The sequence below is a fragment of the Arvicanthis niloticus genome, unplaced genomic scaffold, assembly GCF_011762505.2.
Source record: "Arvicanthis niloticus isolate mArvNil1 unplaced genomic scaffold, mArvNil1.pat.X pat_scaffold_556_arrow_ctg1, whole genome shotgun sequence".
Lineage (NCBI taxonomy): Eukaryota > Metazoa > Chordata > Mammalia > Rodentia > Muridae > Arvicanthis > Arvicanthis niloticus.
The window spans coordinates 16,909-44,742 of record NW_023046183.1 but is presented as its reverse complement, the minus strand read 5'-3'; the positions used below and the strand labels follow the sequence as shown (position 1 = coordinate 44,742).

Genomic DNA, 27,834 nt, shown 5'->3' with positions numbered 1-27,834 from the left:
GATTCTCAGAGTGTGCTCAGTGGTTGTGGGCTGCTTGCAAAAATATCAGCCTAGAAAAACAAGTCTTTACTTAGAGTGGACAAGGATCAACCTACATATATATGGCCCAAGATGGCTGCAAAGAGAATAGCTGCTTTCTGCTAGGGGTGGGCTCCCAACACCTTTGTATCTCAGTCTGGCTGGAAAGTTGTTGGGAGCCAACCACTAGCAGAAAGTGGCTACCCTCTTTGCAGCCATCTGAGTAATATACCAACACAAGAGACTTGTTTTGCAAACAGCCTACAACAGCTGAGCACACTCTGATAAACATCTTGTTTTGCTTACATATCTTGTTTTGCTGTTTATTGTCCCCAGCTGCAAGGCTCACATGAAAACCACCTTCAGCTGTGTTCCTCTGCTTGTCCATGGCTGTAAGCCACCTGGTAAAGGATATAAGTACCCAGAATTTCCTTGCAATAAATGGGACTTCATCAGAGTCTCAGTCTTGTCTCCATTCTCTGTGCCTCTTGCCCCTCCATCCCAACACACTCTCTTTCTTGCTAGATAGACCCTGTTCACTGACCTGGACAGACCAGATCAGGAAGTAATTAAGAAGCCCAAGGACTGGGAGAATTTAGACATCCATCTCTGTCTAATAGGTGTGGAATTTCAACATGGTGACACCACACCTGAATAAAGAAAGTTCTTATAAGTGAAGAGTTAAAAGATCACTCTTTCATTCATAAGACTACATTCAATTTACTCAAAAGTGACTGAAACCAAGCAGTCAATATGTACAGTGTATAGGCTTATCAAAATATCAAATCAATTACAAGAACAAAACAACAATAAATCAATAACAAACTTCAAATGAAAACAGGATAAAACAAATAACCAAAGTTAGAAAAACTCAAACCAAAATCTAAACTCTAGAACTGTGGGAAGCAGCATTCTTTGGCTGCTCATTTTGCAGCACAGACTTACAGCCTGTGGCTGGCCTTGGCAACATAGTAGGAAAGCAGTTATTGATGGAAATAATCTTTTCAAGAGAAATGTAAGCAGGTCTTCTCTTTTTGGAGTCTGTGTTTGAAGGATATGTCATCCCAAGACTGAGCATAAGACATGTTACAGTTTTTGGCTTAAAGTCTGCAAGTTTGTTGACAGATATCCATGAAGTTATTCTTCATCAGGGCAAGAAAAATGTACACTCTTACTCTTCCCTGATGCCCAGCAGTTCTTGATGTGCCTCAGCACTCCCCTGAATTTCTCCAAATGTGTATTCTTGCTGGGCTAGTGGCTAGATGAAATTAAGGCCTATTCATGCCAAAGAAAGCAATATAAAGAAGAAACTGCAGCCCACGATTGTCATGGTGATTAGGGATGAGATGCCATAGTGGTGCATTTGCTGCACACACTCAGTGCACCTCATACAGCAGTTCTCTTGGTGGGAGATCTTGTCCTGGTCTGAACGATGTTTGAGTTTCTGCAGGAACATTTTAGACCTATGGAAGGAAGGGCCAAAGACCTGGTAAGGATTTGTCAGTTCAGCTCTCCCTCCAACACCAGTTCTATTCAGCTGGACAGTCCAGCATGACCCATCAGCTGAGGCCATTCCTTGATGCCCAAGTGTCATAGAGTACCCAGGCTTTATCGTTTTCTCAGCTTTTAAAAACTGCTAGAAACTGAACTGTGAACTACACACTCTACTGGTGTAAAAAAAGTATATTTTTCCAGTAGTCCATGTATATTATATTGAGTAGTAACATTGTAGCAATGTCTGAATTTGAGTTCAAGAAACATGAGAGTTACCTAGAAAACCATGTAGATGTCTTATAAAAAACCTGCCAAGAATTGAAGACTATGATTATTTCTCCAGTGCAGGAACCTGCCTGTGTTCCACTTGTCAGTCCCTTTATCTGAAAATACCCAGAGAAACCATCTCCCATGAAATCCATGGGCACTGCTCTGGTCCTATAATCAGCGAGAGTGTGTTAAAGAAAATTACTCCACTGAACTATAAGGTGATGGTCATGATGAAACAGAACATACACCTGTATGTCTATGGGTTTTGTAGGGCACACTCTCAAACACACAAAATATATGTGTTCACACAATACGAGCATGGTATATTGCAGTGATCAGTTTAGTTTCCCAGTTACGGCTAATATAAAAATTGCCCAGTATATATTTCCAGGTATAAAAATATCAAATCTTGAATGGGATAGGTACATAGTGGCATAGCATATGGACAATGCAGTCAGTGATATGCTTTCCTCTCTTAAACCTAACTTGGAATCAGGCTTCTTGGCTTATTATCTAATCTGCCTTAGCAAGTTTCCAAGGCTGTGTAGAGTAGGCTTGTTTCCCAGCTAAGGATCACATGTTGGTGGTATATTAGCTTCTTGTTCTTCTTCACTGTTTCAGACTTGTCCCCAAGTAAACAACTTCTTCCAATAGGAGCTCCCTTTACCATAGCCTGACTGACTTGGTGTTCAAAGCTATGAGCCCAGAATAATAAGAATTCCCCATAACTAGGAAAAAATGTAAAACTTTTCCCCATCATTTGACTGTGTCAAGGATATTTTGAGTAAGATAAGGCTGACTAGTTGAAATGCCAAATGCTTGTTTGGATTATCTCACACTGAGCAATAGTCCATGGAAGGGCTGCACCAAATGGTGCATTTTCACTCTTTAGCTAATGGATATCTGGATAGTTTCTCCTTCAGGGCTGCTCTGCAGACCACTACAACTCTGATGTGCCCTATTTGCTCTGTGTACATCTACTACTTGTTCTAATTTGCTGGGTAAAAGGGGATTTCTTTTCCACTTTCTGAAAAAGGCTTCTCACAGACCTACCCGATTTTATACTACCAGACCTGTCTGAAGGTCCTCATTATTCTCAACCACCATTGAGGCTGATTATAACTGAGAGGAAATTATTTTGAATACCAGTAGTTGCAGAATGCTACACAGATAACACACAGTGAGTGCTTTAGAGATCTTGAGCTTCAAGGGGCTCCTGAAACACCCCTGTTCTTGCACCACATCCCTGGGATTTCTGCTAGATGCAGATACAGCACCAAGCAACTCAATCTCTCAAGGAATAAAATCCAAGACAGACTTGAAGGCAAACTTTTACTGAGCTGGAAAGGAAATGGTAGCAAGCGATGAGGAAAACAACCTGGAATGCTAAGAAGACACAGTGAGCAACCTAACAATCCAGTGAGCCTTGACAATTCACCAAGAGCAGAAAAGAGACATAAACCCATGGATTTTATACAACAATCTTTCCCTTACCTCCATGTACCATATTCCTTTGATTTGGTCAAAAGGACTTCAATGAGAATCAATAGTTTTGCCCCTAATCATTTGAAAATCTGACTTCACAAGAATATTTTGTGTCCTGTTTCTCTTGAGAGCTAGGTGGAGATGCAGAATAATTTGACTGCTGTATTTGATGTTTCATGGAAACAAACTGAAATCTCAGAGTGTTTTTCTCATTAAACTTGGCATCTCAAGACACACACAGCTGCATGTCTGAAGAAACACACTAACACCACACTAACACCACACACACACACACACACACAAACACACAAACACCAAAAATCATAAGTGAGCAGAAAACAATGAGGAATCTGTCATGTTTGAAGAAAAGGTCATTTGTCTAGGCAAAGCAGATGTTTCAAGTGAGACCTACATCACTGCTATTCTTCCTAGAGAAATAAAAAGCCCTAGAGAAAAGTTTTCATGGTCAGAATGGGGGTGGGTATATATGCAGAAATTTTCTTTGAAGACTCAAATCTCTCAAAAGAAACCTCAGCTTGTGAGAATCTGTTCCCACATCCCTGCTCATCCAGCCAGCTTTAGACTGTGAGGCCAAACTGTGAGGCCCAGGAACAATGACATCTATAGCAGCACTCAGAGATAACAAGACTGACAAGCTGCTACTGAGGCTCTGTCACTGTGGATCAAGATCTATGAAGCCTGAAGAGACCAACCTGAGATAGAGGGAAAAGGGCAGAGGGAGAAGAAGAACAACATCTGCCAAAGGCAACAGTGAGATCCACTTACTTGTCATTTCCACTATGCTCTCATCCCTGAAAACTACCTCCTACCTGGAATCTCACATGATCCTTGTAAAGCAAATGAGATACAGGTCTTTTCTTCATCTTTCTAAGCCCTGTGATATGCTAAAGAAGGGCTCCACCTAGCACCCTTCAAACTTAGTGGCATGCAGTGGTGTGGTGTGTAGCCAACCCATCGCCCTTAAAAAATGCAGACTCAAGCAGAGCAAGAGCATTTGCTTTCCTTTTTTTAATTTTTAAAATTTTTTATTTTATATTTTATTTACATTTCAGATGCCATCCCCTTTCCCCATTTCCTTTCCCTAGAAAACCCTTATCCCATGCCCCCTTTTCCTTTTGGCTTTTATAGGATTTTTTAAATGTTAATCAAAGGCTTAATGAGTTTGGTAATGTTCAATCAGAAGTGTAACCCAATACCCAACCTAGATATATGAACTATCTTTGACTGGTGGAGACACGTGAACATCTGACTCCATGCCCCCCTTCTCTCTCTTTCTCTCTCTCATCACCTAGCTTCTCCTCTCCTTCATCTTCTCCTCTCCTTACTCCATCTCTTCCTCTCGGTACTCCTTCCCCTTCTCCTCCTACATATTACCCTTCCTGCTAAAATAAAACTTTTCTCTCAAAATACAATTAGTGCATAATTATTCCTAATTGTACAGTGAGGTACAAGATAGTCCTAATACCCAGTCCATCATTTTGTTGAATAACCAGAACCTCTGTCATCTCTCCTAACTAAAACACTTAGTTTTGAATCTGGCTTTTTTCTTGGCTTCAGAATGAATGTCAGCTGAAAACCATCCACTCAGATCTTTTCTCTCAAAGTAAGAAGTTAAAGAAGAGCCAGTGTCCCTATTCCCTGGGCTTGGGGAATAAGGTGGTTGATATTGCTCTGCCTCTCTAGGGAAAAGTAGTGGTTTGGTTGGAACAGGGAGGATTAGCTACGACTGACTGCATAGCCATAACCTATTGGTAGCAATCTGTATAATTAATATCAAGATGAAGTTATAATTTCTTAAGTGGTACAAAATTAACTTTGATTTCAAATTTAAGGATTTCATTGGCATGAGCTTCATAGTGATATAAAAGTGAGATGAATATTGATACTGTCATGGGCATTGTGCCTGTATAACACATTTAGGAATACAAGGCTTAGAACCAGTCCTTCTTTAACTTTTTAAACTGATTTGGGACGGTTAGCCTATGAGTTAAGGGACTATAGAAAATTCATGGTTTGAGTTTAATGTTAGGGTGTTTTCCATATTTTAGTTAGAAATAGCTGAGAGGAGTTAACAGACAACAGTCCAGGTTACCTTACATGGATAGTTTGTTTTCAAAACATCAGAAGTCCATAGAATTGATGTTACAAATATTTCTATATTAATGTTCATTTTGATTAGAGACATGTCTGCTCCTGACAGCTTCCTGTTGTGGATTCTAAGAAGAAATTGAGCATCCTTGGAGTTAATCTAGTTGTGCAGTGACAGCCACTAGGCAAGAATTGCCTCTTTACATCTACAGACAAATTACTGTCCAGAAAAGGACACACTTGCAGAATAGTTGACTGATTATATCTGCCTAGACAGAGTAATCATCCCTTAATAATTCTGCATCACTAAGGTTTGTCAGATAACTCTGGGCCAGAAGGCTGAAGATTTGATGCTCTAAAGTTCGGTAGTATAGGGGCTTTTCAGGTGTTCAGTGGTCTCTATAAATTGGCTAAGTTTTAGAAGCTATGCTTAATCTTCCCATAATTTCAGTTAACTCAGTCATTCTGGACTTCTGACAGGGTTGAAGACCTATAGAGCATTTAGTTTCTAAACATGGCGTTTTTGAAAAAGGCTATGTCCACACAAAGCCTTGTAAATGATCACATAAATGATCACTTGGATGAGACATAGGTGAGGGCCTAGATAAGTTGGTGGACAGTGACACTGGTTTATGCATGTTTCTGGTTAGACATGAGGACACTCTGCCTCTGATGACTCATCCTACCTGCTGATGCTTGGCACCCGGGACATAGATGTTCTTGTTGGACTCCTCACAGAAACTCTTATCTTCTCCATAGGACACTTGTGGTTCACTCTGCTCCACCAGCAGATTTCTGTTCCCGCTCTGCAGCATTATCCTGACATTGTCTTTCAGTTGAGAACATTCTCTAAGGAGTTGGCAGTGCCTGGTGCTGAACCACAAACAAACAAAATGGTGATTCCCAGCCAGCTTCCATTTGCCTGTCACTCCTCCCAGTACCATCATCCCTGCAAGTGTCCTAGTCCCTAGACAGCCTCAGACTAGAGTCCCCAGTATACATATCAGCACCAAGTAGAGGCAGGTCTCATCCAGAGACCAGCCACATTCCCCCAGACTGAAATTACTTCTGTAAGGCCTGACAGCAAGTGGGTTTATGTCCATCAAGGAAGATGAAATGTTCCTCATGGGTGCTTATCTGTCCCTGGTACTAGAAAACCATCAGCAGGTAGAGGGCAATTCCCCTCTGACAGAGGAGAGAAGACCCAACAGGAATACACTCTTTCCATTTTTGTCATGGATCCCAGATCTTTAAATCTATTGTCAGAGCCATAGAAGTTCAGTGTTGCTTGATATTCCCATCGAGGTGAAAATATTTTCTATGTAGAGGATCCTGAATTTGGAAGAATAAAGACTGAAAGGTCTTACAAACTTATCCACTTCTACACTCTTCAGACTTCGGACACCTGAGTGCAAGAGGTACAAATCCATGACCCTTGCCTCAAGGCAGGGTTCCTTTTAAGAAACAGTTAGTATAGAACCAGAGCCCTTACTTTTGTTCAAAGTCCTAGAAGGACAGAAGCATTCCCTGTCTAGTGCTGGGGTCTCAGCTTTGTCAGTCACTCACCTGTAGGAATAGTTTTCTTCAATGAGGTCCTTGTATTTCTCCATGGCATCAATTACTGACTCTGTCATTTTCTGGATATTCATAATGGTCTTTTCGTGGTTTCTTTTAATGATGTTGAACTCAATGTTCATCCTGTGTTAGGGCATGGCACACAGAGCAAATATTTCTGTAAGGGTCATGTGCAGAAGAGCTGTATCCTGGACTACCCCAGCCAATAATATATGCCACATCCTTGCTCTTTGGACATGGGGCCTATTGCTGCTGATTAAACTTATAATCCTTGGCTCAGGACAGCAGAGCCAGGGGAGCAAAAGGAGGGAGCAGACCTCCAAGAGCATCTCGTGTGAGCCTGAAGGAATACACTAGTTCTGTGAGAAGTTTCTCCTAGTCTCCTCCACAATCTTGGGCCCAATAGATTTTTCTGATGACTTTTCTTTTATTTTTAAGGCAGGCCTCTCAATCCTTGGTTTCTATTGTTACATGAATTCTCAGAGGACAAGAAGAATATTTCCAGGGAGAGGCTTAATAACACTTCCTCCCCAGGAGATTCCTATGTGTCACCAGTGCAAACACAAAGAGCAAAGTACCCAGTTGAACAATTTGGTTGTCTACTGACTCAACACTATCCTGACCTGCAAACTGTGCATCTGACAAATCCTCAAACCCCATCAAAGGTCGCAGAGCCTCAGATCCTGAACAGCACAAACACAACTACATTCACACACATACACACCAACCCACCCACAAACACAATTAGAATGCCAGCTAAATCCAGGGAGGTGCCATAGTCTCAGAGTATAAGGACCAAACTCAGAGGAAAGCAGTGATGACCTGCAGGCATTTCATTTACACACTGAGAGGCAGCAAATCTGACCAAGTCCTTCCAGCTGTGGACAGAACCAATCAAACTTTAAGTACCTCAAGGTCAAGTATCCTACTTCACAACACCTGTCAGGGCTTTCTAACATGCATGATTAGAGGTGACACACTCCTTTGATGAGAGGAAATCTTGGGTTAATAGAGAGGGTACAATACAGTCAACAGGGGACTGAGCATAATTACTACCTGTAGTTCAAATCATTATAATTGTACAGGTTCAGCATTTGACTAATTTCTTCCTCCTCAAAGCTCATCTTCTTGATCTTCAATTTCAGTTCTTCCAATCTCGTCATCTTATTCCAGTTACTGATGGTGGAATTCTGGGATGATGTTTGCCTAGCAGAGTCTGGAGATGAATAAACACAAATGAATTTGCAGAGTGGATGGCCCAGGGGCAGCAGAGACAATTCTGAGTTTCAAAAAGAATGGTGAGGGAGAGGAAAAGCTAGAGACACGATGAATCCCAGAAGGAGCAGAAAAGCTATCTTTGAGCTGTTCTGCTCAGCTATATCACTCTTCCCAACCACCATCATCATACATATGCCACACTCTCTATTACAGAGAGTATTATGCACTGAAATCCATAATATGCCTCAGACATACAGACTTAGGGATCATTGTCAGCTCATATCAGATGTGATGCAGGTAAATCCTGGAGTTCACATTGCTTAGCACCATCAAGGTCTAATCATGTGTGTTGAAACCCAAAGTGTCTGAGACCCCACACATGACCAGTGTAGCATCCTTCTCTGTTCTTGTCCTCAGAGACTCCTTTAACCTGTAGTAATCTAGACGATGAAGGGCTTCAACTCCTACCATGAACAGACACACTGTTAATCTCATAGTTCCTACTGATGGCATTCGTTGCCACTCAAAACGAAATTAAATAGCTCCCAGAAAAGTAGCTGCAGGCTTGTCAGTACCTGGCTCTCTGTCAAACTAATAATCAGAAATTCTTGACTCTTGTTCTACCATTGAGAAATCCCAAGGCTCCAGCTTGTAAGGCATACTCCTGGAAGGCCCAGGTCAAGCCTATTTCTTCCAGAAAGTTCCCCAACTCTACCCAGGACTCACTGTGCCTTCCCCAGAATGATTTCAGTCTTCCTTTCTTACAAGACAGGAGGCCAGCTTCTTTCTTACTGGGAGTGGTCTCTCCTTGATCACCATTCTCTTTCCGAAAAAGCCTAAGCAGCCTGGAAAACATGCCTGTTTGTGAACCCAAAAGGCACTGAAAAAATATCCCACAGGCAGTTGTTGTTACCACAACACAGTTGACATCACAGAATATTCTACTTCTTTCCTAGATACAAGAGAATGTCCAAGGAAGGCATTCCTGATGATGTCACTGGATACTGCCATGACCTACCTGCTAAATAGCTGTCCCCAAATTGTGCAGTTTCTGGGGTGCTCTTTCCTGGAGCCTCCCATATGACCCAGGGAATACCCTTTGGCAACTTCTCCATCCAAAGTTAGAGTTTTCTCTCTGCTTCATGACAAGTGAAGTGCTTCAGATGGAAAGAGTTGGTTAGGACCCTGACATGGGTACAAAAAAATTCTTTAGCACCCAAATCTCTAGAGACCATGAATGTGGGAAATTGTTCTCAATAATAAATATACCACCTGAGCCAATTCATGTGAAATACAGGCCACTTCCCCAGGTTTTCCCTGTTTCCCAGAGGCCAATATCTTTCTCCTATACCTTTAACTGTATAAAACATGGATAGTATTTTCTTAATGTCCATTCCTTCATAGTGGGCATTGTTTCCATATACACATTCATGTGTTTCACAAAATCTCTGGTTTACAATCCTATCTTTTGCAAGGAAAGCTCCCATTTCTTTGGAACATAGGGGCTCAACTAAAGGTCAAATGTAAAATTGTAAACTTTTTCTTCTTCAAAGTATTAAGGTGCACATCCTTCCTTTCTCAAATACAAACAGACAATTGTATAAGTGGCCGTCAGTGAGCAAAGGTCAACCTTGATGGTGCACTACTACATTGTAGCCTCATAGCTGTCACTTCTCCAATAACTATCTTCCTCAATTCCCAAGTCCAGGCATGAGGATGTTGGGGGTTGTACCATGACACTGTACTCATATCACACATAAGAATCAGGATGCTAGGCAGGGAGTGGGATGGCCTGAGGTCAGGTTAAACCTCAAATGTAATGGGCCCATAAGTTCAGGAGGGCATCCCTTTGGCATTGTGGCTTCTGCATTCTTATCCTGGATGTGCTGAATCTGTGCTATAATGCCACATAACTTCACAGATGTAACAGTGTAGTCATGTATGGCTTTTGCGGGGTGACATGTGCCTTTGACTACTACCTTGAGCCACATAATATCACCATGCAAAGCTCAACAGAAGAGGGGAAGATTGTTGATGCATTAGAAGTTTGAGGGCCTTTTCTTCCCATTAGGGCACATGTTTTTCCAATGTGATTTCTCTTTTGAAATTTCACTGATGGTGTCTTGGTAGTTTCCTGCCCTGAAGGTTCCTGGATGCCCCAACAATGGGCCAACTGGATTCAGACTCCTGTTTACCAAAAGAAGGGTTGCTGCAGAATTATGCCATGGCAGCAGGCAGGTCAACTAGGCTACTCTTATGTCCAGCACACCTGGTACAGGACTGGAGGCCTGAGCTATCTGGGGAAAGGAAGCAGCACACAATATCACACAGCAATCTCTGCTGCAACTGCTACAACTGCAATAGGAGTGTATGTCTTTTTGTTTTATATTATGAATACCTACAAAGCTGTTCATTGTTAATACATGCCTTTCATCCCAGCACTCAACAGTTTGTATTTAAAATTGTTTTGGTTAGTATTCCTGTTGTTTGGTTTGGTTTTTGTTTTTAATTCCCGCAGCTAATTGCACGGCACCTAGAATGTTAAACCCATGTATGTAAAGCTGTATTATTTATGTTAGTCAATGATTTTATTCTTAGCAACCACTCCACAGATGATTCATCCCAAAATTCAATTTCAAGTCAGGAAAACAGTCATAGAGATGTTAGTAAACTTGTATGGTCTACCCAACACATCACGACTATAGGATGACATCCCATTTTTGGATTACCTAAGAGATTGTTTTTGAGATGACAGGCCTCTGCATAAGTCTGCATTTGGATGGCAGAAGGCCTGGAATGGCTGAAAGAATGTCTGCTCTCTGAAGGCCATGTCTGGCCCTTTAGTGCCTCTGCAGCCTGAGGCAGACATCTGCCAGGAACCCAGGAAAACTTGGCCAGGGTTTGTTCTGGACTGCATTTTGGATGAGCCCTGAGACCTGGGTGAACAGAGGCCTCAAGAGTTCTGGAAAAGGTGAGCAGAGTCCATTGGGCTGCAAGTCCTCCATTTTATTTATCTTTGCTGTGTACACAGTATATGTAAATGACAAAGGTATCCTGCTGTACAACATCTAGTCACTCTAGATGTTAAAGTGTTTGCCAGTGTATCCACACTAGAGTTAGTAGAGAAATACATTTTCCCATTCTGTTAAAGAATGTAATATAATTTTTGTATGAATATATTTTTTACTTATTCACTTTACATGCTGCTCAATACACCCCTGTCACCCACATTTTCCCAATACGCCTGGCACCTTCTCTGAGCAGATGAGGGCCAGATCTCTCAGGACCTCCCTTCTTCTACCTAACCAAGTTACCCTGTCCTGAGGAAAGGTGCTGAAGGAGATGGAAATGGATGCCTTCTACTTGACTTTCTTCTTGCTCCACTCCACTGTCTTTGGGAAGTTCATGCAGAACTAATCTTGAACTTGGTACTTCATTCAGATGCTCCACAAGAAGCATTGACTCTGTGAATATTCTTGAGAGGATATTTCCATCAAACCTACTCCCACTAGTATCCTGACAATGACAAAGGTAATGGGATGCTGGACCTCTATTGCAGGAATTTCCAACTTGGAAGGTCAGTATGAAGTGAATCTGGTTTATTTTTTTAATTCTTTCTAAAAATTGGATATTTTGTTTGCATTTCAAATGTTTTCTATTTCTAGGCCTCCCCTTAGAAACCCCCCTATCCCATCCCACTCTCCCTGCCTCTATGAGGGTGCTCCATGAACCATCCACTCCTCCCGTCTTCCCCCCAGCCATGGTATACCCCTACACTGGACACTGAACACCCCCCTGAGTTACATTCCAGGCCTGTAACTTCATTCATCTGCGACAACAGCTACAAGACAAAGGGCAAATGAGACTCAGTAGTCAGTTTGGCTGCTACAAGGTTGGTCCTTGAGAATGGCTTACAGAATGCTTTCAAGACTAGGGATGTCTATCTGAAAGAGAAAGAAAAAAGGCCTTAGTCCACACTGCATACTCAGGAAAGTTTAGTAGATGAAAGAAGATGTCCAGCTGTTTTTCGCCTACACAAATGGCAGTAGTGAGAGCCAGGTTAATCTGCCTGGCTGGTAGCATTCATCAAGAGTCAAGCACTGTGCTGAGGACCTACAAGTAAGTAAGCCCCAGGCTCCTTGCACAGAATGGACAGATGGACAAAAGACTTATATCATGTGATGGTGACTGTTTTTCTCTGTGTTTACAGGTGTCCCCTCTGTGTCAGCATGAGCTTAGAAAGAGTTGACCAACAGTGAGTAATTGAACCCCTTCCCTCAATACTTCTCACGTTGCTGATTAAAAGCCATGGTTTGACAGCATCAGTTTGGAGAGGCAGGGGATTGTTTTCTTTACACATGAAGTTTCTGACTCACTGTTAGTCTCAGAAATCAGATCTGTTCCAGCGGAACTTCTCAAGACTGAAGCATCCACTGGAAGAAATACTTCCTCAATACACTCTGAAGTCTACTGTGGTTAAAGATCAACATCAACCATCGCTCGATCCCCCTTCCGAGCTTTGCACAGGCATGCCCTCCACTAGAGGCATGTGACCTCTGCTTCAGGCTCCATCCTGGCACAATAGTTTGAAGCTTCATCCCAACACTGTTCAGCTGACTTTTAAATGGTGTTTCCTTCCTCCACCTCTGCCCCTAAGAGGACCTACTTAATTGGGCATTTCATTATTAGGCATTCCATGCCTAATCTGCATGGTTATCTGGCATGAGAGGTGACAGATCTCCTCCAAACCTGACAATCTGTGATTCTAGGGCATAATCTTGAACCCACAAGAGTACTGCATGGGTGCCTGGTGACCTAAGAAAACTAGCATGCCATCTTCAGGCACCTGTACCTAAATGAAGGTCTCCAGTAACTTCTGTCTCTGGTTTGGGGTAATCTCTTTCAATGAGAAACCACCCAAGTCTGGAAGGACAAAGATCGAATGTAGGGACTGGAGAGAAGTCTCTTCATTAAGAGCATTTGTCCATCCACAATAGTACCCAGAGGGCAGTTAACAATCCTATTACTCTGGCTCTAGGTGGAAGGAAATGCCCTCGTCTGGCCTTGGGAGGAATTGCATGTGTGTGGTGCACAGACATCCAGCAGAGAAAGCTACATATAAATAAAAGAAAATAAACAACAACCCTCCAAAACCAAGCAAAACCCTAAAAGCTCTGAATGTGTAGCCACACTAATATTAGATAAGAATAAAGCCACGTCTCCACATGTCTGGGTTTTCTCAACATGAATATTTGGGATGTCTCAATCTGGGAAATCATTTCAATTTTACAGTTATTACAGAGGCTGTATTTCAAGGAAATGAGAGGCAGATAGTTCTGTATCTCCTGGTTTCTTGTATACACCCAGAATGAATACTCCTTTCCTAAGAGGCTTTAGAATAATACAGTTGTGACTCTCATTAATTTGGTCTGCATGACTAGTTCAGAAACATGTGAATTCCTGCACCATATTTTAGGGGTTTCTAAGTATATGACCTAAAGGATAGAGTATGGATACATTTTTCATTATTAAGTGGGTATCCACAGAGTAGGTCATGACATCCATGCCCCCTAAAAAGTACTGTGTAGAACTGGCTGGCTGGGAATTCACCATGTAGCCCATGGTGCCTGGAGCTCATAGATATCCATCTCTGTCTGTGAATTCTGGGCCTACAGGAGTGTGCCAACACACAGCGGTCAAAAAGTGAAGACTTGGAAACTGATTTTTTAATTCACAAAAATGCAGCCATTTCACTTAATAGGGGCTTAAAGGAATCTCTAATCAGCTAGATCAGTATAGTCAGTGTATATTGCCACAGCAAAATACCAAAATAATGACCAGAACAAAAGAAAGAAAAATAAATATCAAAACCACAAACCAATGGAACAAAAAGCCTAAACCCCAAACCAAACCAAACAAACCCAAACCAAAATCAATCAATCAATCAAACAAACAAACAATCAAGATGAGCAGAGTTCTCTTGCTGCAGTTGCGCAGCACTGAACTAAACCATGTGGACAGCCCTGAAGACAGGGTGTAAAGGCAGTTTTAGAGGTAATAGCCTATCAGGACAATGGTTCTTAGGCTTTTTTTTTTTTTTTGAGGCTTTTTAGGTGCAGCCTTCCCAAAGCTAAGGATTAAAGGTATTATAGGCTTTTGAGCAAAGACTTTTAACTTTAGTTAACTCATCTCCTCTAAAGATTATCAGATGCCAGATCAAAACAAGTATTAATTTTAACTCTTGAACTTTTTCTCCTGAATTCTGAGCCACTATGGATGTGCTTCTGCCTTCTCTGAAGTCCTGCCTGGTGCAAGCTCAGCAAGAGGGGTATCCCACACACCTCTGTGTACAAACAGAATTGTCTTGCCTATCTGGACCCTCATGTTACCTCTGCTCAAGTAATTCTACTCCTAAGAAGATGAACTTCTTGATGTACACCAATAATTTTGTAATGTAATATATAATATAATGTACACAATATAATATAGACTATAATTTCTACCATCCTAAGGGTTCTTGATGCTTTGTTGTGGATACTCATAGCTATCCTCCTGTTTTTTCTGACACATCCAGCACACATCAGCACTGACCTGGATATGCTATTGCTTCCTTGGCTGTGGAATGGCTGTTGAGCCTAATTCTCTTAAAGCTTTGTTCATTCCCAAGTAGGCACTTTTTACACTAGTTGCAAATAGGTTTCTTAGGTTCTTAGCTTGAACTATGATACAAGTTCTTACTGTTCCCACACAGGTATGTCTAATAATGACCTGGTCCAGACCTATAACATTGAGAAATGAATAGTGGCAGTTAGCCAGTAGCAGCAGAATTCTCTGAAATGCTATTTCACAGTAAGTTTTACAATTACACTTTTGAGATGATCCCTCTGAAACTCTAATATGTCATCATTTACCAAGAGCATTTTAAGAGTGGAGCAGGAATCCTAAGTTCTGTCTGTGACACTGGGTTTAACTTAATTGTGGATGATGCACTTCATATCCTGGACACATCCTTCATGACACACACAATGGACAGCATGTATCTAGAAGAGTCCACAGTACCTCGTGCTCCATAAGTTTAGGACCACCCATCTTGAAAGAGAGCATTACCTCTTCTGTTATACACTGTTAGCACACCACATAACCCCCAACTTAGACCATTTGTAGACATCCTTGTGGTTCAGATTAACCACATACTATCTATCATTATTCTCTCCAGTGGGATTCATGACTGCATGGTAAATAGTTTGCAGTGTCCTTAGGTTCTTTTTTTCCACCAAGATTCAGCAAATGTTGATTAATCTGAGAAGCTGACTTTGTCTTTCACATTGATATTTTGGCCATCTGAGGCTCATGTATGAATCTCATCAGCTGCAGGTACAACACTGGTTGAAAGCTCAGGTCATTCTCCCTGAAGGTCATGTTTGTTGTTGTTGTCCAGTTGTACTGTCACCTGATTCATAAGTGAATCCCATATATGATTCCTTTATTCTTAGCTGGATCTCATCAGAATTTCTGGGTCTGGGAGACAACATCTTTGCCCTGAATGTAGTTCATCATGCTGCCTCTGGATAATTTTGAAATGGCGCCTTCTGTGCACATGCCTTTAAGCTGGCTTCACATTTTCTAACAATACTCAACATGGTTCTTGAGTGTCAGGTAGTTACCTGAAAATTTCCAACCATGTAATTGTTACTTCCCACGGGGTTTAACATTGTGTGGTAATTCATAGAATACACTTCATTGACCTAAGGGATGCTTTTTGATAATTCATTGCTCTCTTCTGGCATAATATATAAAGCATTTGATATTTGCTCTGTGAAGAAGAATTAAGTCTAGAGCAGGCTATTCCTGTAATATGTTGACTACTGTGTGATTCTTTCAGCCAACTCTTTCATGCCTGTGTGCTAATTCAAGATTCAACAAATCCATGGGGATTATCTTCTGTCCAAAGAGGTCAAATGTACTCAAAAGTACATAGATACACACACACACACACACACACACACACACACACGTATTCAGACCTACAGATAGACATATCCATATTCACACAGTAAATGGTTACAGCAAAGCTCCAACATGCAAGCTCTAAGTATTCCACACATATATACATACATAAGTAACACAACTGGTAAAGAGTAGAAACAATGTTCCAACCCGCTGTAACACAACCTTCACATGTACACACATGGTCGATGGATGGAAGAGACAATTCTCCAGCCACACCACACCATGCTTTATTCTTTCCTCCATTGTTTATATGTCCCAGCAAATTCTTTCAAGCTGTATACAATTACAATGTGATTGTGTTTTAGTTTCCTACCAGTAAATGATTATGATAAAAACAATGTGTTAATACATCATTAGCATTAAAGGAAATAACATTACGTATTAAGGTAAAAAAACAAATTATTTTTAAAAACCTACTTACATTCATAACCAAGCAACTTATTATAGATTAACAAAGTGTAAGCAAAGAAGGCAAATTTCTCAGCTAGTTTCTCTTACTGAAAGGCAGCAATTTGTTGTAATAAAAAAAGAAGTAATTATTTTATTATTTATTTTAAAGTAATCTTGTAAAATTCTTAAAAGTATCACAAATGTAAACATTTATATAAAAATCAGTCATATCTACCTTAAATCCTCAAAATGTGTATCTACTCCTTAGCAATTCTTTATAAGTCCTATCAGGAAGCTAAGGGCAAAATAAGGGTATACAAAATCAATTAGCCCCCTTCCACCCTCAGTGAGAGTCCTGTAAGCCAGTGCTACCATGGTTTTGTTCTCTGAACAAAAAAGGTCCATATCTTTAAGTATGACTTTGATCTTCATGGTGTTCTCTAAAGTTTTCATATCAGAGTCAGTAGTACCAAACATGGCTACAGACCTTCACTAAAATCTTTATTCTCCCAAAGGTTTTCTAAGGGTGGTGGTCATTGTCAACAATCTACATATTTTTCAGGGTGGTGACTGAATCATGATGTGCTCCACCAGCAATGCCTGAAAGAAATCAAGCATTAATATGGTGAATGCCAGAGACACTGTCAGGTGGGGGACAGGAAGCACCCATAATGTTTTCAAATAACTCATAGATTCAGAGGGTTGTGAGGGCAAGAAGCAGAGCAGTACTTCATAACAGCACAATGTCCAATGTCATCTTAATGGTCATGCCACAACAAGGCCTACCCCTGTGGCTGTGGTAACCCATGGGCTGCATTCTATAAGTTTTAAGTTATTTGTCATTCCTCCTGCATGGCTCTTGGCCAGTCACTTCACTCAAGCTGTGAAACTGGGGAATCTCCAGTTGTTTGCCTTTGGAAGAGCAAACCACTAATACAACAGAGAGAGGAACTGTCCTCATCTCTAAACTACATTATCTTCAGCAACACTTGTGAATAATATGGGGTCTACTTCAACACAGATTGGAAGAGGTAGTATGATGCTATTGGTGTTTACTCTGTCAGGGTAGCATCATGATAGCATCACAGTATACCATGCTGGATTATCCACAACATATGGAGAGCTGAGAACCAGGCAAATGTTAAGAAACTCTAAAAGGACAAAGATATAGGGGACCCACTTGGTTTTACCCTTCCTCCCAGCCTGAGCTCTTAAGTTCTTTTGGAGGACACTCAAGTAATGCTGCAGTTTTACTGCCAATAGGTGACCAACTCCTTCTGCTTCAGCAGGTACTGCACTCTTTCCTCCAGTCTGTCATGCTCTTGTTCAGTAGATAATTGTGACTTGATGGAGGATTATAAGCACATGTGTGTGTGTTACAGTGTGATTGCACAGATACATGTACACTTGTGAACATACACAACTACATGTATGAACACAGAAAAGCACAGTGCATTACAATCATATGTTCAGTTTCCCATTAATGCTAATGCAAGTGGCTATAACCTGCACTACTGTAGAAAAGAAAGTTAACTTTTGTCAGATGGAGAAAGATCACAATGGGAGGAAGAGATAGAGAACTCTGACAAAGTGCACAGTCAAGTGGACTCATGGGAGTCCTTTCCTTGCAACAAGGCACACTTAGCAAGTTCTCCAGGCTGTATAGGAAAGGCTTAGTTCCCCAGCAAGGACCAGCCCCTTGCTCTCACACACTGCTTCCCTCTTGCTTTAAGAGAAACAGTTTTCTCCAAAAGGAGCTCTCCTAACCACAGAGCAATGAGGTCAGGAAACTAGAAAATCTTCACAAACAGGAGGCAAAGTAAAATTTTAATCCCTGTAAGGTGATTTTACCAGGGATTTGATTGGCTAACAGAAGGCTGATGATCTCATGGCCAAATGATGTATGATTTCATACCAAAATATATTTCATGGAAGGGCTGGACCACATTGTACATTTTAATTCTTTGATTGAAGAACATTGAGATAATCTCAATTTGGGGCTGCTCTAAGGAATGCTGCTAAAATCCAAATATCCCCTAGTTTCTCTGTGGACACCCACTTCTCATTCTGGAATCACTGGGTCACCTGGAAACTGCAGTTCAACTTTCTGAAGAATGGTACATGACTTCTGGCAGGGCTCTACCATGCACTGCCAACAGCAATATCTGAAGGGTCCTCATCTCCCCCAAATTTCCAAGAAGTCAATTTTAACACAGTGTGAACAAGTTTGGGATAAAAGAAGGTACTGAGTGCTGCTGACAGAGAGCTTTAGTGTATCAGGAGCCTAAGTGGGCTGCACTGCACTGAGACAGACCTGTTCTCACACCTCACCATGGCTATGTGAATTCCGCTTGTGTTGGAAGCACCTGAGAACACACTGCTACTCTAATCTCTCAAAGAACAAAATCCAGGCCAAGTTCTAAAGACAAGGATAACTGATTCAGTGTTAGGCAAAGGTGGAAAGAAAATGCTAGCTGGCATTGAGGATTAGAAGAAAACAGGCTGTAGGGGAGAAACAGTGAACCTCTGACCATCCAGTGAGCTGTTACCATTTACCCAGGACAGAGAAGGGACACAACTTCCCAGCTACCCTTTCTGCCTCCCCAGGACCTTGATTTGCCACAGCAGCCTCCTCCTAACCTTTGTGTACCCCATTCCTTTGGTTTCCTCCAAATGATTGTATTGTAAATGAACATTTTTTTTGCCTCTACAAACTCCTGAGAACTTTTATATTTACAATTACAGGTTTTGTTTGTTCCAGGGTGGACATGTAAAAAGTTGGGTGGCTTCATGCAATGTTTGATACAGAGTGGTAAAAACCTGAGTGGCCATAGTACTTTCTCACCTAAGGTGGGTACAATCATTGTTAAAGATGTTCCTTCCATGAGCAAGTGAACATAAACATGTGCAGAAAACCACAAACATGTGTATGAGAAAATACATAGAAACACAGACAGACAGACAGACAGACAGACAGACAGACAGACAGACACATACACACACATTCAAACATACAGAAGCAACCACAACCACAAAAGCTCATACAGGCATCCACACCTACACATATACTCAACATGAGGACACAGATGCTCACCCATACCTGGGAAAGAACATATATGTGAATGCATGTGTGCTCATACACACATACAATATTGTACAAAGACCTTCACACATGGCCATATGTGCACACACAGATACACACATTCACAAAAACACATGGAGAGAGGCTCCCATCTATACTCATATACCCACATGAACACCACTGGTAATGCACTAAGATCAAGAATTGAAAAATGAGACCTCATAAAATTGCAAAACTTCTGTAAGCCAAAGGAGACTGTTAATAGGAAAAAAATTGCAACCAACAGATTGGGAAAACATCTTTACTAACTCTGCATTTGAAAGAGGGCTAATAATACAATATATACAATGAACTCAAGAAGATGGAATTGAGAATCAAATAAGCACATTAGTAATTGGGATACAGAGTTAAAGAAAGAATTCTCAACTGAGGAATACCAGATGATGAATAAAGAAATGTTCAACATCCATGTATTTGATGATATTTTTTTAATTTGGTTAGGGCGTTGTTTCTGTTTTTGCATTATTTCATTTATGTGTATGGGTGTTTTTATTGCTGTATGTCTGTACACTACATGCATACAATTCTCTCGAGGCCAGAAGAGGTCAATGGATTACACATGGAGCAGAAGTGATGGAGGATTTTTTTTAATTTTTATCTTATGTGCATTGGTGTTTTGCCGGCATGTATGTCTGTGAAAGTGCCAGATCATGTAGTTATAGATGGTTGTAAGTTGGCATGTGGATGCTGGGAATTGAACCTGGGTCCTCTGGAAGAACAGTCAGTGCTCTTACCTGCTGAGCTATCTCTCCAGCATGGGAGATGGAGGATTCTAAATGCCACTCTTTAGATCTTCTAAGAAACAAAGTCTCAAATGGATAAGCCATCTATCCAGCACATGCCTGGACTTTTGTCCTTCCTTGTGTGGTGTATCAGCTGCACTTGATCACACCCAACCAAAGACAGAAGATTCTTGAGACCTCTAGGGTCACATACTTGGGGTAGGCATGCTCAGTGTTTAAACTCTGAGGCCTGCATGTAGGGCATTAGAGTGGGTTCCTGATCATGCCTCAGGATCTCTTTTTGTCAGGGTTGGAGCAGATCTCTCCTGTCTCATTCTGCATGACAATGCAGATTAGGCTTTATTAGATGAATTGCAGAATTGAAAACTCTCCTAAAGGTGGAGGTGGTAAATAAATCATGTTGAAGTACAATCAAAAGAGTGTTTAGATTAAGCTTCAGACAAGCCCAGGAGGATGGAACCTGCAGCAGAGGATACAAGTCTTTGATGGTAAATATTTCAGTTCAAGGCTAGCAGGGAGAGGGATGGTAGATGTTGCCTGTATCTTTGCTCTACCTACTGCCTTTACTCTGGGTAGTGACTGTGCTACCAGGCCCCTCCTTGCTTCCCTCAAATCTGAGGCTAACACAAACACAAACACACACCCACACAATTTTACAAAAATACTTTATCTCAAAAAGATTAGGGCACCACAAACCCACCATGACCTTCTGTTCTTGAGAGTATATTGATCTGTAAGTACAACCAGAAGTTAGAAATGTATAAGGCATTCAGTGATTAGTGACAGGCTTTGGTCCTGGCTGAACCCCAAGGCTGTACAAAGCATTCCTGATCTGCTTGCCATGCTATTTTCTTTCCCAGCAGCCACATCTGCTGCTCAGTGTCATCATGATTTTCTCCAATGCTGCACAGCAATTGTCCTGTCATCTCCTTAAAGTCGGAAGTCCTACTGAGATTTGTTGAAGGTTTCCTCTTATTTTGTGTCAATAATCAAAGGAAGGTAGTCTAGAATAAAACCTGCAATGGGGTCATCTCCAGTTAGATCTCTTTTATGCCAGCTAGCAAAAGACAAAGTGTCTTGCCCTTGATCTTCACTTATTGCCAACCCTGGTTATGCATGCTGACCTCTGCAGGAGTCTTTATACTAAAGGCTCACCCCTATATTCTACATTCATTGACTCAAAACTCCAAGAATGTGACTGAGGCATAGGTGTCTTCAACAAAACTCTAATGGTCATTCTAATGCTCAGGCATTGCTGTAAGCCACAATATTACCTTCTCCCTCATTAGAGCAGTATTCTCTAATACCAAGAAATACAGATTTGGTGCAAATTAATAAGAGGTCATCAGGACTTTGAGACAGTTGGTCTATGGAGGAAAGGGCAGGATTAGCAATTTTGCATCTGGCCCTCTTCAGGGGTGTTGATCTTTTCAAAAATTTAAAAGCCCTTATACAAAGAGCAAAGACACAAGTCTGGTGTATTTTAGAGGAAAAAAAAACAGATCCTCTGTCAGTGGAAGCTGACATCACTGGTAGTATGGTCAGCGAGCACCTCGCCATCAGATCCCATGGTCAAGGAGGTGAGTCCCGGGTCTCCTTTGCAGGCAACTTGGTCCTCTCATCCGCAGGCCTTGGGAATCTGCTCCGGGCTGAGGAGGGGTGAGGCAGGTCTCAGGAGTGGGCAATCGGGCAGTGGTACTCCAGGCAGCCCAGGTCTGATCGCCCCTTCAACCCCTCCCGGCTCTAGGCAAGCCCCTCAGGGAGCAGGTCTCTTGGTCCTGGTGCTAGAGCATAGGGTGTTGGTCAACTTTGCAGTCAAACTGGGTTCCACCACTAAAGTTTGCCAACTTGGCAGTTTCCAAAAGTTTGCCTAGATGGATGAATGACTGGTACCTCATTGTGCCATTTGGGCTGGTCTCCTAAATTGTGGATTTTCTTTCATTTATGTACTTGAAACACAGGTCCTACTCTTTCAGGATCTGGGTAGGATTCAGGGTTTCTCCAAAATAGTCAATACTTTTAAAGAAGGCACTCTGGTGAAAGCAACTAACAGGCATTTGTAGTGGTGGAATTTAAGTCCACTTCAAATTTGGTTATGCTGTTCCCTTGGGGTGGGGCATGCATCCACATCTCGATATTAAATCAAGGCAATGTATTTAATATTAACATTAAGCACATGGGGAAGTAACGCTTTAAGAAACAGCACTTCTGTGAACAGCTTCCCATCTTCCAATACTTAATTGTGACAAAGCAAAAATACATTTGAAACACTCATGAGGCATGTGGTGAAAGCCACTATGTTTTCCAGTCATTGGGTTTCTTAGAATCTAAACTCCTGGCCATACACACGAGTCTGTGGGGCTGTGTCAACATTTAGTAGCAACAGCAAGCCAGCCATCCTATTCCAGCAAAGCAGAATTCACTGTTTAACTTGGAAGGAGGCTGGTGCGTGTTGGTTCAACTCTGGGAATTCTTGACATCTCTGCACTATGATGTTTCCTGCTGGGTTTGTTGTGCAGACTGATGAAACCTTCTCTCCTGTAGAAGTTCAATTATAGGTTTAGCTAATGTCTGGTGAAAGAAGGCATGTTTCATTTAACTGGTACTTTGGTTTCTCAGTTGTTTTAACTTAGCAAACATGTTAATGGTATCACTTTATTCTCTTCCACTGGAGATGATATCAGAAGAGGACTGTAACTTATCAACTAGATTTGGCTGCCATCCCTAAGCAACTCAATGTGATCACATGAGTTAACTCTTGATGTCCAGGCTTGTGTCAGTTGCTTGTTTCTATAACCAGAGGATGGCTGTTACATGGGACAATCAAAACAGATTTGTGTATCTAACATTCCAAATCAGCACTTAGAACCACAAATATTTTGTGTGGTAGGGCTTTTTAAAATCTGTGGATTTTAATATGTAACATACAAATGTAATAATTTATATAATCAAAATAAGAGACCTTGCAGATAAGATAAAAGTTTAAACAGGAAGCTCATACAGGCTTTGCTTACACTTTATATAAATATGCTTAGCCTGAAGATAATTTAATATACATATTATGACTTACTGTCAGATATGGTGGTACACGCTTTTAATTCCAGCACTTGCGAGGCAGAGACAAGTGGATCTCTGAGTTGGAGGTCTGCTATCCATAGCAAGTTCCAAGTCAGCAAGGACTATATACTGAGAAGCTACTATAGAAATGTACAATTAGAATATATTTACTATGCCTGACATTTCTGTGCAAACCCTCATGTGAGGTCCACTTGTGTTTCCATGAAGAGACTCCAGTTTTGCACTTTGGAGCATTTCAACACTGTGAGTTTTCACGTGAAACAGGAAACAGGACACCCTGTGGAAGTGGACATGAATGGAACCTAAGGGTAGATTTATCATGGAGAAGAATCTCCCTCAAGCAAAAACCCTAGACCTTAAGGTACTAACAAAGATGAGCTGCCCATGCCAAGGCCGGAACCAACTCTCCCGTCCAAAGTGCTTGCCTTGTAATGAAGCAGAGAGAAATCTCTAGCTTTGAAGGAAAAGTTGTCAAGGTGTATCCCCTGAGTCGAAAGAGAGACTCCAGGAAAGGGCACCTCAGAAACTGGTCAATGTGGGGCAAGCTGGTCAGCAGGTAGGCCATGGCAGTTTCCAGTGACATCATCAGTAGTCACTTCCCTGGACAATCTCTTGTATCCAGGAGAACCGTAGAATCTTCTGTGATGTCACCAGTGTTGTGGAGACAACAACTGCCTGTGGGGTATTCCTTCAGAGCCTTTGGGTTCACAAGCAGTCATGTTGTCCATGCTGTTCAGGCTGTTTCATAGGGACAGTACAATACAACAAGAGACCAGACCTAGGCAGAAGGCATTCTGTAAAGCAGGAAGAAGGAGATGGCCCTGGGGAAGACACAGTGAGTCCTGGGCAGTGCATGGGGAAGCTTCCTGGAGGAGGGGACCTTGAGCAGGTCCTTACAGGAAAAGGGCTTAGCATCTGGAGCCTCAACATTTCTCAATGGCAGACCCAGAGTTCAGAATTTCTGATGATTACTTTGGCAGGGATCCAGGAATTGACAAGCCTTCAGTTGCTTTGCTGAGAGATCTGAATTTCCTGCTGAGTGGCAAAGGATGCCAGAAGAAAGTTCTGTGAGAATAACAAAGCCTTGCTCTCAGGATAGAGTGCTGAAGCATTTCATCCTCAATAGATTCCTGTAGGTTACATGAATATGTGATGCCAAGAACAGAGAGGGATAATCCCCTTGTCAAGTATCAAGGTCTCAGAGACTTTGGTCTGGAACACACATGATGTGGGCTGAATTACAGTCTGGAATAAGTGTAGTAGTGTGTGGTATCTCATCATGCATTTAAGAAGCAAGGATAGGTGTTGGCTTGTGGAAGATGTTTCGTTCTGGTGTTTATGGTCAATCTTTTTTGTGCTAAGCAATACAGACTACATCTTCAGATATAAACTGACAATACCCTCAATTTCTTCTTGACTGGGAAAGCTTAAGCACTTCAGGGTTAGTGGGACTGCAGTAGGGACTGAGCCATATGTTTAGTGATGGTGGTTGGGAGCAGGGACATAGGTGAGGAGTCTAGCTTGAAGATAGCTTTCCTGCTCTTTCAGGAATTCACTGTGTCTCTAGAATTCCCTCTTCCTCAGGCTTCTCTGTGGGAGTAGGTATGGTTTCTCCTTTCCCTGTCATATTTTCCCTACAAGTTTCCTTGTGTTTCTCTACCTGAAGGGTCTGTTGGGAAAGAGTCCTCCCAAGCCTACACCATCAGTGAGCAGGAGCAGAGAATGAAGAGGTTGGAGAAGCTCAAAAGGGACCTCGAAAGAATGAGTAATGAGAGAGATGAACTCCGGGGAATCCTGGCACATTATAATGTCAAAGATTGGAACAACAGGTAATCATTATGCCCAGTTCTCAGTTGACTATCTTGGGCCCTCTCTGTTGACCCTAGTTTTCAACATATCACAGGAGGCTACAACTCCAGGCTGTCCTCATGTCAAAATGTATTTTGCTATTGGATATTCAACACAGAACTTGAAGTTCAGACAGGAGGGAGATGGGATCACAAGCTCTTTTGATTCCTTCAAAAGAAAACTATAGCCTGTGGCATGACTCATTCAGGAAATAGCAGTATTAGTGTGTGAGCTCTTATCATGCATTTTAAGATGCCTGGACTGGTATTGCTTTGTGGGAGATGCTAGCTGCTGTGTGTCTATGGTGAATCATTTTTGTAATTTTCTGGAGCTGCTTTGGGTCCATTTAGTCCTGTTAACAACTGGGAGGACCTGGTTCTATATGCTGCCCTCAGGGTGAGTGGATTTCTCACAAGTCATCACTGCTTTTTTCAAATTCTTTTCAGTTTACACTGAGATAATGTCACATCACTGTATGTAGTTGACATTGGGATAGTGTATGTGTGTCTGTGTGTGTGTATGTGTGTGTGTGTGTGTGTGTGTGTGTGTGTGTGTGTCTGTATGTGTGTTTATGTATGTCTGTGTGTGTGTATTCCACTTATGATCCAGGGATTCTGTGTATATGATGGGGCTGGAGACTTTACCTGACTGACTTTTTAGGTAATGATAGTGATGAGGCCATGGAGGGTCACTTGTAGCATCACAGCACATGATCTCTGTGCACACCTCTGATGGGCATTAGAAAATCCGGATATAGGCAGTAAAACCTTTTCCCTGTAAATACTGAAGTGTGGAATTTATGTAGTGATAGAACCAAGGATTGAGAAAATTTTGTCTACAAGGTGAAAAAGTGTCATCACAGGATTAATTTGGACTCAGGACTGTGGCATAGGCTCCTGGAAAGTTCTTGGAGACCTAATCTATTCCTTCAAGACCACTCATGGAGCCAAAGCAGGTCAGCTCCCATTTTTTAGTTCCCTAGCTCTACTGTGCCCAGATCAAGTGTAACAAGTTTAATAAGCACCAAGAGGACCCAGTACAAAGGCATTAGGTTGTGGCATATATGGGCTGGGGTAGTTCATGATTCAACTTGAATTGATGTAATCCTTGAATCCTTAGTTCACTGATTATTTGCTCCTTGGGCCACACCCTTCCACAGATTCAACTTTAAGACGATCATGCTGGAGATGCAACATGACCAGGTGACTCGCGATCTCAAAAACATTCTGCAGCAGATCAGTGAGGCCTTGTATAAGTGCCAGGAGTTGACTAAAAAAATCAACTTTACAGGTGAGTGACTAACACTGTTGTTTCCCCAGCACTAGGCACAGAATGTGTCTGCCCATCATTTTCTTTAAAACAAAGTGAGGACTCTGGTTCTATACTTTTGCCTCTCAACAGGAAGCTTCCTCCCTCAAAGAAAGGCTCTAGGATTGTGATCTCTTGAAATCATTTTGATCAAGTGTGATGAGTCTGTGAGCCCCTCCAATCATTGTCCTTCCCAAGTCACTATCCTCTAAATAGAAAAGGTGTGCACCTTGATGGAGACATCAATCAACCTTGAGTCTCTGGGGCACTGAAAACACATTTACAGATCTGGTTTGCATGAGACACATAGAATGATGTGTATCTGTTGGGTCTTCTCTCTTCTAGAGAAGCTTTGCCTTGTCTCTACCTAGAGGTGGTTCTCTAATACCAAAGACATATATGCAATCATGGGTCCCATGTCCTCTTCTGGGAGATACATGAGTCCCTGTTGGTGTCAGGGATTTCAGAAGTACCTTGAGTCTTCTGGAATGTTGCTTTCTTCTGGATTTGACCTTCCTATATGTGAGGTCCCATGGCTACTCTGGTCTGTAGTCTGGGGCTGTCTGGGGATCAGGGCCCATGATGAGAAGGGATGGTACTTGGAGAAGTGGGAGGAAGATGGATGGTGCCTGGGAATAATCACCATTTCTTCTTTGTGGTTCAGCATCAGGAACTGTCACCTCCTGACAGAATCTCTTCATATGAAGAGTGAAGTAAAAATGCTCTGGAATGAAAACAGGCAGCTGCTTAAGGAACAGATTACACTGGAAGTGTGTTCTAAGGAAAGAAGGAGGCTATGTGTGGAGGCCAGCATGAAGATCTATGACAAATTTTCCAAGCATATCCAACAGGTAAGATGCATGGAGGATGCTTAGGAGCAGGTTGCCCTCATGTCTAACCATAAACAATGTCAAGCCCAGATAACCATCCTCCACCTTGTCCAGGCACTCTCCTAATTCTTATCCAGTTGTTCTGTGATCATTTACAAGACTTTCTGTGGAGTTAGGCTCTCTCAAAAACTGGATGATTGGCAAGCACACCCTCCTGATCAACTACAAGCAGAAGTTCATTAAGACAGATGGGGTGAACACACATTACACACCTACATGCCATTGTACTAGAGGGGTTCTATGTGGCTGCCTCCTT

General features: G+C 41.8%; 2 pseudogenes; one reads left to right on the top strand and one right to left on the bottom strand.

Moving 5' to 3' along the window:
- Positions 1-261: 261 nt before the first annotated feature.
- LOC117702192 (uncharacterized) lies at positions 262-9,025 on the bottom strand (annotated as a pseudogene).
- A 12,966-nt stretch (positions 9,026-21,991) lies between these two features.
- LOC143433806 (disks large homolog 5-like) lies at positions 21,992-27,539 on the top strand (annotated as a pseudogene).
- Positions 27,540-27,834: the final 295 nt, after the last annotated feature.